Source organism: Magnolia sinica, chromosome 19 (genome assembly GCF_029962835.1).
Source record: "Magnolia sinica isolate HGM2019 chromosome 19, MsV1, whole genome shotgun sequence".
In the NCBI taxonomy this organism is placed as follows: domain Eukaryota; kingdom Viridiplantae; phylum Streptophyta; class Magnoliopsida; order Magnoliales; family Magnoliaceae; genus Magnolia; species Magnolia sinica.
The window spans coordinates 61648400-61663988 of NC_080591.1; the positions used below are offsets into that span (position 1 = coordinate 61648400).

General features: G+C 40.2%; 1 non-coding gene across 1 annotated transcript; it reads right to left on the reverse strand.

The window, feature by feature from the left end:
- Positions 1-14720: 14720 nt before the first annotated feature.
- On the reverse strand, positions 14721-14827 carry LOC131235839 (small nucleolar RNA R71). Its single transcript, XR_009166358.1, has one exon. It is a non-coding gene; the product is annotated as a small nucleolar RNA R71 (small nucleolar RNA).
- Positions 14828-15589: the final 762 nt, after the last annotated feature.

Consider the following 15589-nt stretch of genomic DNA (forward strand, 5'->3'; position numbering starts at 1 on the left):
TTAGAGATTTTCCTGATTTGTAAAATAGTTTTCATACTTTAACCCTATATTGTTCTATCCATTTTTAAGGGATTTATATACCTGGGTGTTTTAGGACATGGGATGTGAGGCTAAGTTTACCTTTGACGAGTTCGGGGCACATATCCGGTTGAGGCAGATGCTTGAATGATCTTCTTATGGGGCTCACTTGACTTGCTGACTCAACACTCACGCTAATTGACAAACCAAGGCACTTTCAATCTCCCCCTTTGTCAATTACGTGACAAAATACCTGAAATCCTAGAACAATACCTAGATCAACACCTTAAATTGTGTGTACAAGAACTTTACACAATTTTACACATATGCTATTTGAGTTCACACACAAGACTGTAACATTTAGTAGCAGCTGCTCCCCCTAACACCTGTACCACCATTCATACATAGATACACACAATTTTCTTTATGGTGGGATTTGTTCTCCCCCTTTTTGTCAGTCATTGGCAAAGGGCAATATATCAATAGTAGTTGACTGAAGTTGAATCCATGGGAGAATGAAGGTAAAGGAAAGCGGTGATTTCTCAATAACAGATAGTAGTATATCTATAAATGTTAGAAAGCACAATTCAGTTTACAATCTTAATGGATATTCAATAGAAAACAATCACAATTTAGTCCACAACATCTATGAGCAGAGAATAATTTGCAGAAGGACAAGCATCACTATCAGAAAATGTTGTAAACATCATAACAAGCATAGGCATAAAAAATATATACATTATCGAACAGCCATCAGAATATCTAAAATAAAAAACTGCCCAAGCTTGGTAGAATTTAAACATCCATCCCAAAACAACGAAACCAAATATCAAGCCCAACCATGGGCACATCAAGATAAAGTATTTTCCTCCTCCAGAGGATATTCATAGCCCACAACAACTAATGACCCAAAAAAAATAAAGTGTCAGACTTTCCAATGTTAGCTAGCCACCACATACACTCACAAGATCATAGGGCATTCAAAAAGATACCCATACCCATACGTGTTGATGAGTAATCAGTTATGAGGTGGTAGGAGAGCTATCGACTCTATGGTGCTGGTGCCGATGAGGATGGCACTGTGTCATCTCGACGGCACGTCAGCAGATCAACGAGCTGCTGGATCGTGTGCTACACTCCAGACACCATTTTCTCCAATGCTGAGAACCACACATCATGTCTTTCCAGCTTGTCCTCTATGCGAGCCAATCCACGCTACATCGCCCTGACCCTATCTTGATGAAATTTGAATCGTTGGGTTTGAGCGGAATTGGTAGAAGTTGGAATGGGCAAAGGCCCTTGTGGATCTCCTTCCATTGGCATTGCTCCTTCTCCCATCTCTCCTCCATGAATTTCTTCCTCATGTTGGCCTTCCGGATATGAATGAAATTTGAGGTCCAACTTTCAAATATTAACCCTGTTAAAATGCTGTAGTGGACGCTCAGGATCGTCTGTTGTAGGAAGACCGATTGTATCACATAGCACATGAATGATGTGAGGAAAAGGTAGATGGACTTCTTTAGACATGTGGATGACACTCGCCAATTGGTGAAGAATCACAATAGGCAAACACAGCTTGATTCCAGTGGCAACACAGTACATAACCATGACCATGAACCCAGTAAGGTCTGCTCGATTTGGTCCTCAAGGGTAAGCGTTGGAGCAGAATATTCCGTGCAGTACTCAGTACTTAGGGTGCATATATTTGGCTTTCATTGCATTCCCTTGGTACCATGGGATATCTTTATCCTGACATGGGAATTTTGTGATTGTAGAACGAGTGATCGGGTTCTCAAGGTCAAGATCAGACAAGCCAACTAGAGATAAGGTGAGACCGAAAATGCTAGCAATGGATTTCGCCATAATGTCAACGCTATCATCCTCGATAGTGATAGTAATGGATGGTGGATCTAGGACTGGAGAATGACAATATGCAAGAAAACAGTAGGTCCGCTCATCATGACATAGACCCCTAAAAGGCAGCCAGTCGATCGCATCCAACAGAGGTTCCAAATTGTAGGGTTTAATGCATTCCCTGTCAATCCTACGTTCATGCACTAAGCGCCTCCCAGTGTATTTTTCAAGAATATGCAATGGAGGCCCCACAACAACATGTGGGGATGTTAGTGCAGCAGCAGGAGCCTCATCACGTGTTGTGTGCCGAGTCGTGGTGCTCCTTTGGCATGTTGAGGACCTCTGGATCAGTGCATTAGCCCTATTCTTAGGGGCTAGAGTTTTCTTCTTAGTGGGTCTAGAGGATTCCCCAACAACAAGTGTTTTCCCTTTGTCTTTACTCATTTGGATAAAAAAGAAGTGACCGAGGAAAGGATTTTGAAAAGAAACTGAAAGCTATGAGCACCTAAGGATTTCCCAAAAGAGACCCTTTTCAAACAATCTAAGAAGATCCAAGGATGAAGAATACTTGGAGGAATAAAAAAGACATGCCAAGAAATTACCAGATTCGAGCCACCCTAGACTGCTTGCGGTCGATAAGAAAAATGGGCAGAGAAGATGAATAGCTAAGACAATAGAAAAATTAGATTTTTCCCGCTCGCCCACTTTTTATCAGGTGGAGTCCATTGATATCATCAAGTTTTGGTTCGATGATATTGATATACCTCATTCGATCTTATCGAAAAGGTCTTCGATAACCCTTTTAAATTGAGTGTCGCTTTGGATTCTGAAGGGGCATCGATGATATCAATATCTATTCGATCTAATTAAGGATTAGTCCGATTCATCGACAGATTTGTCGAAGAGAAAAGGTATGACATTGCTTTGATCACTTCGATGATCTACCATATATGCATATCATAGTATATTTTCATATCAGCTTGTATACATCAAAATTTGTACAAAAATTTGTGACACCACAATTATAAACATCAGTCATGCTTATATGCAAAAAGGAGTTTTGAGGTACAGGACCCTCAAATATATTATTATAATTACTAAGGATGTATCATTTCACACAACTATGCAGGTCTAGATGCCATGACCTGGACTTGTTTTTCATGCTCAATTATTACTGGGCATATGGATCAACCTGTCCATTGCCATTGATGACATAACAGTGGTCACTGGTGCAAAGACCTTGCATAACTGGTTTTCCTGATAAGTCCAGGATCTTGCACTTTAGCTTGTCAAATGTAACCACACGCTTGTTGTCACATATTTGAGAGATGGTTAAAAGATTGTGAATAAGACCTTTTTATGCAAAAAACATTCTCATTTCTTAGCATCTTCATTCCTTCTATGATTCTATGCCCTACTACCTCAGCAGTGCTTCCATCACCATAAGTAACTATCCCATCATCAAGATTTGAGTAATTTGAGAGGAGATTTGTTACCCATGACATGTCTTGAGCACCCGCTGTCTGAGTACCACTTAGTACTATTGCTTGTCATATGATTTGAGTGAGTAACAAGGCAATTTTTATTTTCTTTTACCACCCACGTTGTGACAGGTTTCCTTGAGAATGTTTCCTTTACCTTTTTAGGAACTTGTCTGGGGTACATTGGATCACTGAATCATTTTTCCTTGATTCATTAGATCATTTATTTTCTAATTCAATTTAGCCATTTGATTCAATAGTTCCTCCATTCTCTTGGTTATTCTGGGTGGAGATGGATGTATTTTACCTCTTACCATATTGTTTAGTGGACTCTTGGCATTTTGTATTGTTATTCCAGTTGGTCTATATTTATCAATATGATTTAGACCAGAATTGGATTGAGTCCACCTAGGATCCATACATTCAAATTTAAAATGGCCTGAGTCTCCAAATGAATGACAAATAGAAGTAGCTTTCGTTTTACTTCCTGATACAGCTAATTTCTCAATCATTGGTGCTGCATTTTTGGGACTTGCTTTGAATTTTTCATATCCTAAACCACTCTTGTCTTTTCCTCGTCTTCCCATCCCTAAGAGTCTTTTTAATTTTTCACTACTCTAAGAGAATTTGTAATTCAGTTTAGCAAAATTCAACAGACTTCTTAAATTGTTCTGCATCAAACCTAAGTGTGTGATTCTCATTCTTAAGATGCATATTTTCATCTTTCAATAGTTGAATCTATTTAGTCTGTTTTGAAGATTCAGATTTGAGGGATAGATTGATTCTTTCCAGCTTATCATTTTTCAGAGTGGTATTGCTGAAGATCATTGATCAGGTGTGTATTGACTTTTGAAGTTTTATTTAGATCCATTTGCAGCAATTTATTCTTATTTTAACTAATCCCAAGTCTTTTAAGGATATTGATGCTATGGATATAAAGTTGATTATACGCATCCTGTAATTTATCATTTTCTTCTTCTTTCTCTGTTTCCTCATCATCAGATGGAAATGATCCAATGGCTTGAGGTTCTTTGATTTTCTCAGTCTCTATGGGAATGTTGGAGGATGTAGAGGCCATAAGAATTTTTAGAAATTTTTGGTCCCCATCACTCTGTGAGTCACTACATTCTGAATTTGACTCTTCAGTATCATCCCATGTGGCTGTCATCGCCTTTCCTTTAGTTTTTCTATTGGAGCATTCAATGGATAGGTGCCCAAACTTTTGGCAAGTGTAACACTGTTGCTCTTTGGACTTTTTACCAGATTTACCTGTATAATGCTTTTTGTCCAACTATTTTCCTTTAAATGGTCGGCCACGATTTTTACAGAAGAATTTTTTGAACTGTTGAGCCAAAAGGGCCACTTCTTCATCTTCATTTTCCCTTTCACTTTCATCCTCCTCATTAGTAGTATGCTTTGAAGTTTTGAGGACAGTATTTTTGGGTTTAGGAGTTTGCTCGAAGTGTAGTTCAAATGTTTGTAGGGAACCTACGAGTTCTTCTACTTTCATTTCATCCATGTTTCTATATTCTTCAATGGTTGTAACTTTCGAGTTGAACCGTTCCGATAATGATCTCAGAATTTTCCTATAGATTTTTTAGACCGAAATTTTTTCTCTTAATCCACCTATGGAGTTACAAATGATGTTCAGTTTTATGAAGAACTCCATGAAGGTCCCATGCTCTTCCATTTTGAGACTTTTAAACTATGATGCTAGGAGTTGTAGTTTAGATGTTTTTACTATGCTAGTTCCCTCATGGGTTGTTTCCAACAAGTCCCATTCTTCTTTAGCTGTTTCACACATACTGATCTGATTAAAGACTTCTTAGGAAACAACACAGTAAATAGCATTCATTGCTTTTGCCTCTGTAGTCTGTTTTTCTTTATCATGAGTAGACCACAACTCTTTGGATTTTGGTTTGGATATGGTTGTGCCATCATCACGTACTACCTAATGAGTTGGGGGCACATATCCATTTTCAACAATATCCCAAACATCATGATCCAAAGATCTCATAAAGTAATGCATCCTAGCCTTCCAGTAAGCATAATTTGATCCATCAAATACAGGAGGTCTAGTTACAAATGAGTCCTCTCCTTTGGCCATGATTTTAACTTCAGTTAAGATCATTCTCTAGGCGGTGAAGCCCTTAAGAAAGACCCGCTCTGATACCAATTGAAATTGTAGTAAAGACCGCTTTAGTAGAAATAGGAATAGGTCAAAGTGTCCTAGAGGGGGGTGAATAGGACTTTATAAAATTTTATGACAGTTTAAAATCCTATCATCATTATCTTGATCTAATATAACAATTTATCAAGATACTTAACTCTAATGGCTTCTAAGCCAAATAGAGGATCCAATCGCAAGACTATTTAATATCTAAGCAATATATAAATTTAGTCTATGATGGATTGAATGAGTGACTGTATGTGGAATGTGATACTCATTAGTTCTAAATAATCATGTCATCATGCATCATGTGAACATTCAAAGTAAACACAGAAAAGTAAACCGCAAATAAAAATCCCAAACACAGTCATTTATAATAGTTCGACTACTTACCTACTCCATTTCCGGTGGACACACTCAACCCTTGAGTGTACCGGATTTCACTAACAGAGGTTTCAAATCAGGTTTACCTCAAACCAATACAACCTACACAAGGCTGACTTTATGACCTACACAAGGTACCTAACATGTCTCCATGAGACACAAGTTTATGCCCCACACAAGAGTAAGGGTCAACACACAGCACCTAAGTTTTATGTTATACACATGAGCAAAGGATCCATATAAGGAACCTAGGGTTTTAGGCCACACAGTCTAAGGATCCACACAAGGAACCTAGAGTTTATGCCTTACACAAGAGCAACGGTCAATACACAACACCTAGGGTTTTAGGCCACACAAGTTAAAGACCTACACTAAGGACCTAAGTTTATGCTCACCAAGAGAAAGAGTTAATACACAGTACTCACACGTATTCTCCTATCAGAGGCCTCCTATGAGGCTTGAAACGGGTGAGAATCACCTGTGACCCAATCCTACACAAAGGAATGATCAGCAGGGTCTATAGACTCTATTGACTTACAGATAAGTAGATGAGCCCCATTAAGCATGTTGATGAAGATCTCCTCCTTTGATGATGAAGAATCTTCAGCTCCCTTGAACTACAACACTGATGATGCTCCAATGTATAGTGACAGGTTGGATTAAGGTTATGTTGGAATCTTACTCTATTAAATGTTTTCTTAGTTTAGAGACAGAGTGATTCCAAGCATTCAAGCATTCAAGGTATCCCAGCTCAATGATTTGCCATTAAGGTGGTAGCTGGATAATCCTTGAATGCGAAAGTTCATTCCTCAATCCACTCTATTAAATATCAATGATGAGGGTGGATTGAAGGATGAACTCCCATGAGAAAGCGAGCTTAGGGTAAATAGTACGCAGGACTCTCTCAAGGCTCTCTATATTTTTCTCACTATAACAACCAATAGCAAGCTCTCCTTAAATAGGCAAAGAGATCCAACAGTAATAAAATAGTCAGATTTTTGACAGAGTTCGATATCATCGAACGTATACTTTTAAAGACATCGAGGAACAGATCGATGATATGAAATCTTCTAACAATTATAGTTGAATATCTTATACATAGATCGATCATATCGAACATGCTTCGATGTCATCGGATTTCGAACTCCAATTTCATCGAACCACGTTCGATTTCTTAAAAATGAAAATCAAGAGAGCAAGCTAAATATAAGACATCTGGCTTTGATATTATCAATCCTCCCACAATGTCATCGAATTTCAAATGTCGATGATATCAATACCTAGTTTGATTCATCGATCTTCTATAGAAGATTTTCCCGTAAGCTCGTTGGACGTTCCATTGTTCGAATTTGATGAAAATGACCTAAATTCGATATGATCGATATTTGAATATCGATTGTATTAAGGGATCTCGATTCCTCGAATCATTTAAAGAGGATTTACCTGAAATCTTGCTGGACAGGTTTGGACCGAATTCGATAACATCGAAGCTCCATCAATATCATCGGCATTTGAATTCCAAGGATATCGAGCTTCTCTTTGAGTCATCGATAAATGCATGATTTGCCTTAGTAGCTTGCTGGTCAGAATCAGGCCAGAATTTGATTATATCGAGCCGTCTCGATGATCTCAAAATTTGAATGTCGATGATATCAAATGTTCCATCGATTCATCGATAATTTAGTCCAGAGATCAAGATGGTTGCTGGACACACAAGGTCCTCATTTCGATGATATCGATTGCATTTCGAGGACATCAATAACTGGTGTCCGATCTCATCGAGGTTATCTCGATATATCGAAAAAAGCTGAAAACTTAGAAATTTTCCTGATTTGCAAAATAGTTTTCATACTTTAACCCTATGTTGTTCTATCCATTTTTAAGGGATTTATATACCTGGGTGTTTTGGGACATGGGATGTGAGGCTAAGTTTACCTTTAACGAGTTCGAGGCACACATCTAGTTGAAGCAGATGCTTAAATGATCTTCTTATGGGGCTCACTTGACTTGCTGACTTAACACTCACACTAATTGACAAACCAAGACACTTTCAAATCCTACAAGGCATGGTGGGAAGGTACTAGCATCAATGGGGGCTCAACGGTTTGGGTTAGCCCAATAAGAAAGATGAGTAGTACTAACGTCAATGGGGCCCAATGATTTGGGATAGCCCAATAAGGGAAGGTGGGTTGAAAATTGTGTATCACAGTGGGCCCTACAAGGTATGGTTTTCAATGGTGGACGTTTAACCACCACTATTCCTATGGTGCAGTCCACTTGGGATTTGGATCTAACTCTCAATGAGGCCCACGACCCTATGAGATCTGGAAGAGTAGATGAACAATGTATAAATAAAACATATATTATGGTGGGACTCTACTTAAGGTTGGGATAAAAGAGAGAATGGGGAGATGAGATTCATGGTGAGCCCTAGGATGGTTCCCAACGATGGACATTTAACCACCGTTTACAACATGGACATTTAACCACCATTGCTCCCAAGTTGTGGCCCATTTAAAACCTAGAATCTAACTATAATGGGGCCCACGACCCTTATACTAGCTAGAAAATGGATGGGCTACATAAATATTATCACATACATCATGGTGGAATCATACATCACAATTGGGCCTCACTCAAGGGCCTCATATACATCACGATGGGCCTCACACAAGGGCCTCACATACATCATATTGGGCCTCATCACATGGGCCTCATATACACCACTTGGGCCTCATACAAGGGCCTCACATATCTCACATTGGGCCTCATCACATGGGCTTCATATACATCACAATGGGCCTCATCACATAGGCCTCATACATCACAATGGGCCTCACGAGACAGCCCATGGCCTAGGAGTAATGGGTAGAAAGTGTGTGTAACACATACATCATAGTGGGCCTCATAGGGCAGCCCACATGCTCCCGAAATGAATGGGCAATGAGGATATACAACACCTACATCATGGTGGGGCCTGGCCGCCCTTAGCTGGGTGTCCCACTGTTGGACGGCATGAATAAAACACATACCCCTAGTGGGCCTACACATTACAGATGGGCCCCACCAAATGGACAACACCTGCATTAAAGTGGCCAGCTGCTGGATGGACAATCCAGCAGCATCTTGGCCCAGCCTGGCGTCTAAAATGGTTGGACGGCCTGGGTGAAACACATATATGGTGGGTCCCACTGAATGCGGGCCACCTAGGAGGTTGGGCCTTGACATGTGGGCCTCAAAATAGATGGATGGCAAAGATAAAACATATATATCATGGTGGGCCTCGGCCCAACTGCTGCTGGACACTCGTCCAACAGCAAGTGAACTTGCTGGACGTTGGCCGTTTTGGCCCAGGCCCTAAAATGATCTGGAAATTGTGTGGACGGTGTGGATAATACACATACATCAGTGGGTGGATCCCACCGTCCCATCTGTTGGACTGTGGAGGTGAAACACATACATCAGTGGGCCCCACGTGCTGGATACAACACGTCATCAAGGTGGGTCCCACATCACATGGATGGACGGCGTGGATGAAACACTTACATCAGGTGGTCCCATAGATGGATGGTGGATAATACATATACATCAAGGGTGGGTCCACATGGTGTGGCCCACCATCTTGAAGGTCAAGCTGACCTTTGTTTTGCCATCATCCAGGGCCTGTTGCTAGATAACAGACAGTCCAACAGCCCCTGGCCCATCCAACTTAGGTCCCCATTGATCGGGGAAGATGGATGGACTGTGTAGATTCAACGTACTTCAAAGTGGGTCCACGTCAGTGGGCCACCCCATGTGGATCAAACTAATATTTATTTTTCCTTCATCACATCTGGTGTGATCACTGGACATCCAGCAACTTGAACAGCAAAGGCGTCCTTGCTGCCTGACGGTCCGGATCCATCACACAAACTCATTAAGTGGGCCAACAAAACATGGGAAAGAGAGAGAGAGAGAGAGAGAGAGAGAGAGAGAGACCTATGAAGGGGAGGGGCTCTGCCACTATGAGCCCTCCCTTTACATGATACAAAGCATACATCAAATGGGTTCCGCCATAAGTAGGCCCTCAAATAGAAATCAAGGGTGGAAATCCTAAGATCACCCACAAGATCAAGGTCTAGATAACCTTCTTCAATAGGAAAATAAACATAATGATGGGGTCCGTGGAGAATAACCCCATCATGGGATGAACATATGAATCATGGTGAGCCATCGGCCACACCTAGGGTCCAAAGTAGGATTCGTACCATCAATCGGTAGGCCCCACTTAGCTCATCACTAAAATTACAATCTAATCCTACAAAACACCCACCGATTACACTTCTTTTTGGTTCCTTAGAATACTAAGCTCCTTGGCTTCTTCTTTGATGGAAGATGATGAAGATTGGAGGGTTGGAATGAGAGATTTGGGGTAGGAAGTGGGCCACAAACTTAGCTATTTCCTCTCCTTGTAATGCTTGGACGTTCACCCTCCCTTGGGTTGCTTGGGGAATGGGTAGATAATGAGAGAGTGAGGATGAGTTGTAAGAGAGATGGGATGGAGTGATGGGTGTGAGTGACATGAGAGTTGACTTTGGGGAGGGTTGCTTGTCTTGGGGAGAAAGAAAGCATGGGTTGTGATGGGTTGTGTATTTGGTTGATTTGTATGATAGGTGGGTAGAGATTCTCTTGGAATTCATAATTCTCTTGCAAGACACGATGTTGGAACCACGGCAATGGCGCGGTTGCTAAGGTATAGGTCTTGGCTTGAGTCAACTCAGATATACGGGATGCGACTTAGGGTTGCATGTAAATACTGTCTCTAGGTCACGGGTTGCCGGAATTTGATGGGGAGGATTGTGGGAGTCTAAGGAATGGTACGGACTTGGATTTAGGTCTTACACAATGGGCTTAAGGAAGGTTAACATTGTGGGCTTCTCACTCCCCAATGATTTCTCTTAGTGTTGGGCTCGCTTAGGCCTTCGGGTTACATCATTTATATGGGCCCAAGGCCACTTATATCTTAAGAGAATATTTGGACAATAAGATCTCTCCACTAAATATTTTACAAGTTATATAACACCCATTTACAAAACATGTTAGGTGGACCTCATTACATGAAAGGTAAGGCCCATACAAGATGGCCCACTTAAGGTTTTGAGCCCAACAACACCTTGGAGTTATTTTTCAGAGTTTAAATGCTACATTAAATGCTTTGGGAAGGTGGTGGACCCCGCTAACGTAGCCCCACATACATTTTACGTCAAACAGTTTTTTAGTGCAAAGTTGGTTCTAGGCCATTTTCGAGTTAAACTCATGATCACGTGGGACCTACATCTGGTGAAAGGAAGGATCCATCTGGTTGCTTTATGTATGGGCATTATAAGATATAAGGCAAGCCTCATTGGTTGGGTGTATACAATTTACGTTGATGTCCCAAATATGGGTACTCGGAGCAAATGTGTAGCAAACACAGTGCAGAATTAGTTTTGGCCCGATTTTGAGTATGTCACATAATCACAAGGGGTCACCTTTGTTGAGGGTTGAATATTGCATATTAGACCCCAATAATTACCTGAATTTACGAACATGATACTGTTTAATGATTTATTTTAATCGTGTTTGTGTTGTAAGGTGAATTTACAAACTTGGACTGGAAAAGGGTACTAAAAGCCTAAATTTAATGCTCTAAAATCACCAAGGCAAGGGACGGAGCCCAGGGGACTGAGATAAAAGAATTTACACACCAAAGATCCGACAAAATCACGCCATTCACATTAAACGCGCTCGAAAATCGTCCAGAATGCAAGATCACAAGGTTCCCACCATTCGTTCAGCTTGAAACTTTATATATGGCCTGAGGACCATAAATTAACCATACATATCAAATTTCAGCTCTTGGATCCCTGTGGAAGTGGCCCAACAGACAGATCAGCTCATTAACTGTCAATTTTGGGCCCACCTGACCTTTGGATATGCCTCAATTTTGGACTCAACGCCTTGAATTAGATGGGAAGGCAGATGGATAGTGCAGATTTCTCATGCACATCATTGTGGGCCCCACACCAGTGTCGTGAGTACACATGAGGTATGCACGACCGCTGTATACTGTGACAGCACAGACGGTCAAACCGTCTTTAACCGAAAAAAGGAAACTCCATTCCCGCTGCAAAACTTGAAATAGGGCGTTACAGATGGATTCAAGTGGGCCACCATCTTTATACATCTTGATGATCCACACAGTTCGTTAAATTCAGGAGGTCAAACCGACCTTACCCTGATCTTTGGCCCGATTTTATTGAATATTGCACATACATGTAGTCTCAAACGCAGGACGGATGGCAATGTAGAAATTCTATGGGCCACACATAAAATGATCCAAAACTGTCCTTATATGCCCTGTTTTTTGACATAAATCCATTGGACGGAATGGATTTACTTGTCCGCATTGAACAGGGGCCCACCGATCATCACAGCATCACTTCTTGCGCAGGGACTGCGTCTGTGAAAGTCAGACGATCCAAGCGATTGTGGGCCACTGTCCGTGATCAGATTGGCAATCTGGACCGTCCAGATGGTATCCAAGCAGATCACGACCCAGTCTATAGAGTATGAATAGACGGCGTGGGTGATTCCTCCCCCGAAAAACAGATCAAACGCAACGAGTTTGCGTTTCTTTGTTGTGTTGCGTAAGGAGAGTCGGTTTTCCGACCCCAACTGCTCTACAAACAGCCCAGCCAACCTACATTAGGTTATAAAAGGAGAGAAAGGGTATGGAGAAGGCATTCTAGGACGTGATGCAGCTCGGATGATCAGGCGGGCAACTGTGGAGGCTATTCTTTGCACGTGAAAAGAAAGAGAGAAGAGAGAGAGAGAGAGAGAGAGAGAGAGAGAGAGAGAGAGAAGGGGTCGGCTAGCAGTGGAGTTTTCTCCTTTTCTATAATCTTTGTTTTAGTTAATTGTTGATCATGCCTATGCTCAGTTAAACCTCTTAGCTAGGGCTAAGAGGTGAAGCTTGTAGTGAGATGGGAAACTTTCCTTTATGCCTTTGATTTAAGCTTGATTTATGAACTGATTTTGATTCTACTTTGATTATAAGGAATGCTTCTAGTTTTTAATGGTTTGTTGTGACTTAAATTACAATAGATCTGCAATGGCTATTTCCTTTTCATTATTTTGATTATGAAGTTAGGAAGCCCTGTTGTTCACCATCGCCCCTTGGACATGATTGGATGATGGAATCCTTCCTAACATTCATACATCTCTCAGATTGGCTGTGGATTGGTTTACTTTTGTTGTTTACTTTGTCTCATGGGCATGGTTTTGTGATGGAATCCATTCTAATTTACATCCGTCTTATCTCTTGAAAACTAGATCAAAAGAAGTTCATATTTGATTTTTATGGTTATATCTTCCAACTGGATGAAGATGGGACTCGAAGTCCAGTTGAGTTCATGAATCAAACGTAGATCTCCCTGATCTCTACAAGTGGATCCTTGGCACCCTAGTTTCCCACATTTGATTTCTATAAATTTTAGATTAACATTTTCACCAATATTTCCCCATATTCATTCAATTTAGATTTCATCTTATTCTAGTTCTAGTTTTAGTTATTTTCAAATTACATACAGGTTTCAGTCCCTGTGGATTAGACCTCGGTCTCACCGAGTTTATTACTACATCACAACCCTATACTTGGGGTGTGAACAAGTTTTTTGGCGCCGTTGTCGGGGACTGACAATTACGTTTTTCTAAAATTGACTAGTTTTAGAATTAGGTTAAGATTAAGATTTTCTAACTTTAGGTTTAGATTTTTCTGATTTTTAAAAACTAACCTGTTTTCCTGTTTTGTAGGACCTTGACATACACATTCTAAATTGGTAATCTCTTTCTAATTTTCTAGTCTTTCTGTTTTCTATTTTAGATTAGGTTTTATCTTTAGAAACTTTCTAATTCTAGGATTTCTTCTAATTTAGAAACTAACTTTCTTTCTATTTTAGGTTTAGAATTTTCCTAATTTGTTTTTAGAAACTTTCTATTTTCCTTTTTAGAAAATTTTCCTTTTTTAGAAACTAGTTTATTTTCTATTTTAGGATCTCCTGCTATTTCTAGACTTTCTATCTTTAGAAACTAACTTAGTTTGTTTTGTTTTGCTGGTTCTTAATTTAGGACTTCTAATTTGGTAACTTCATTCCAATTCTTTTCTCTTATTTTCTAGATTTGTATTTCTTCATTTCTCTTAGGTTTAGGTTTAGAATTTGAATAGAGGGCTGCGAGTGTTTCATGCCCAAGTGGGTTCGTGACAACACTCTACGTCTCAAGGAGGATTGGTTGAGGGGTTATCTATCCATCGCAGTATTAGATACCACTTGAGATCCTCAAAGTTAACTAAGGTTATGGCCGCAAATCAACTTCTTCTACCCCAACCTAGGGTGGAGGACATCTAGGATGAGAATGAGGTGCATTAAGCACCCCCACCTCATACTTTACGAGAATATTTACAATAGGCGGGGGTGAGCACGCCCTCATGCATGGTTTTTTCAGAAAATATATAACACATGAATATCAAGCTAGGGGTGATCCAGCTCCTTCCAAAATTTCATGGGCTTAAATCTGAATATCCATATCTACACTTGAAAGATTTTGATTAAATTATAGCCACTTTATACTTTCCTAACGTGTCTGATGACACGGTCAAGCTAAAACTCTTTCTCTTTTCTTTGAAAGAGAAAGCTAAGACGTGGTTACATTCACTATGTCCCTGGTCTATTGACAAATGGAATGACATGACAAGGGAGTTCGTAAAGAAATTTTTTGCATATCACAAAATGTACACCCATAGAAAGTCAATCATGAACTTTGCCCAAAAGGAGGATGAAACATTCTTCCAATGTTGGGAGCAGTTCAAGGATCTTGTCAGCTCATGCCCACAACACGGATTTGAAACATGGCGCATTACACACTTTTTCTATGATGGACTGACTTCTTCCATGCGCCAATTGGTCGAGACAATGTGCAACGGGGAATTTATGAATAAAAATATCGATGATGTGTAGGATTAGTTGGATAGACTTGCTGAAAACGCACAATCATGGGACACATACCCAAAATCGAGTAATACTTCTAAGCCCACTCAATCAAAGGAAAGGGGAGGCGTATACCTGCTGAAAGAAGATGTTGATATCAATGTTAAAGTGACTAATCTCATAAAGAAATTCGAAGCCATGGAATCAAAGAAGGATAAGGGTAAGGAAGTTGTTTACAGTATTTGTAGTTGTAACAGTCACACAACTGAAAATTATCCAACTATATCTACCTTTCAAGAGGTACTGACTGAGCAATCCAATGCCGTAAATAATTATCAAAGACCTTTCAATGGTCTCACCTCTAATACGTACAATCCTAGTTAGAAAAATCATCCAAACTTCAGTTGGAGGAATGGACAAACTGCTACCCCTCAAGGGTTCTTCAATCAAATTCCAAATCAAGGGAAACCTCAAGAGGATCCAGTTCTAAAACACATTTAAGACCAAGAGTTATTCAACCAAGATATCAGATCAGCAATAGGATCACTTACATCATCCATTCAAAGGATAGAGTCACACATAATTATTGGGGGAAAGGGGATGTTTCCTGCTCAACCTCTCCTCAATCCCAAACCGCAATATGAGATAGGTGATCCAAGCTCTTTAGATCAGACAGA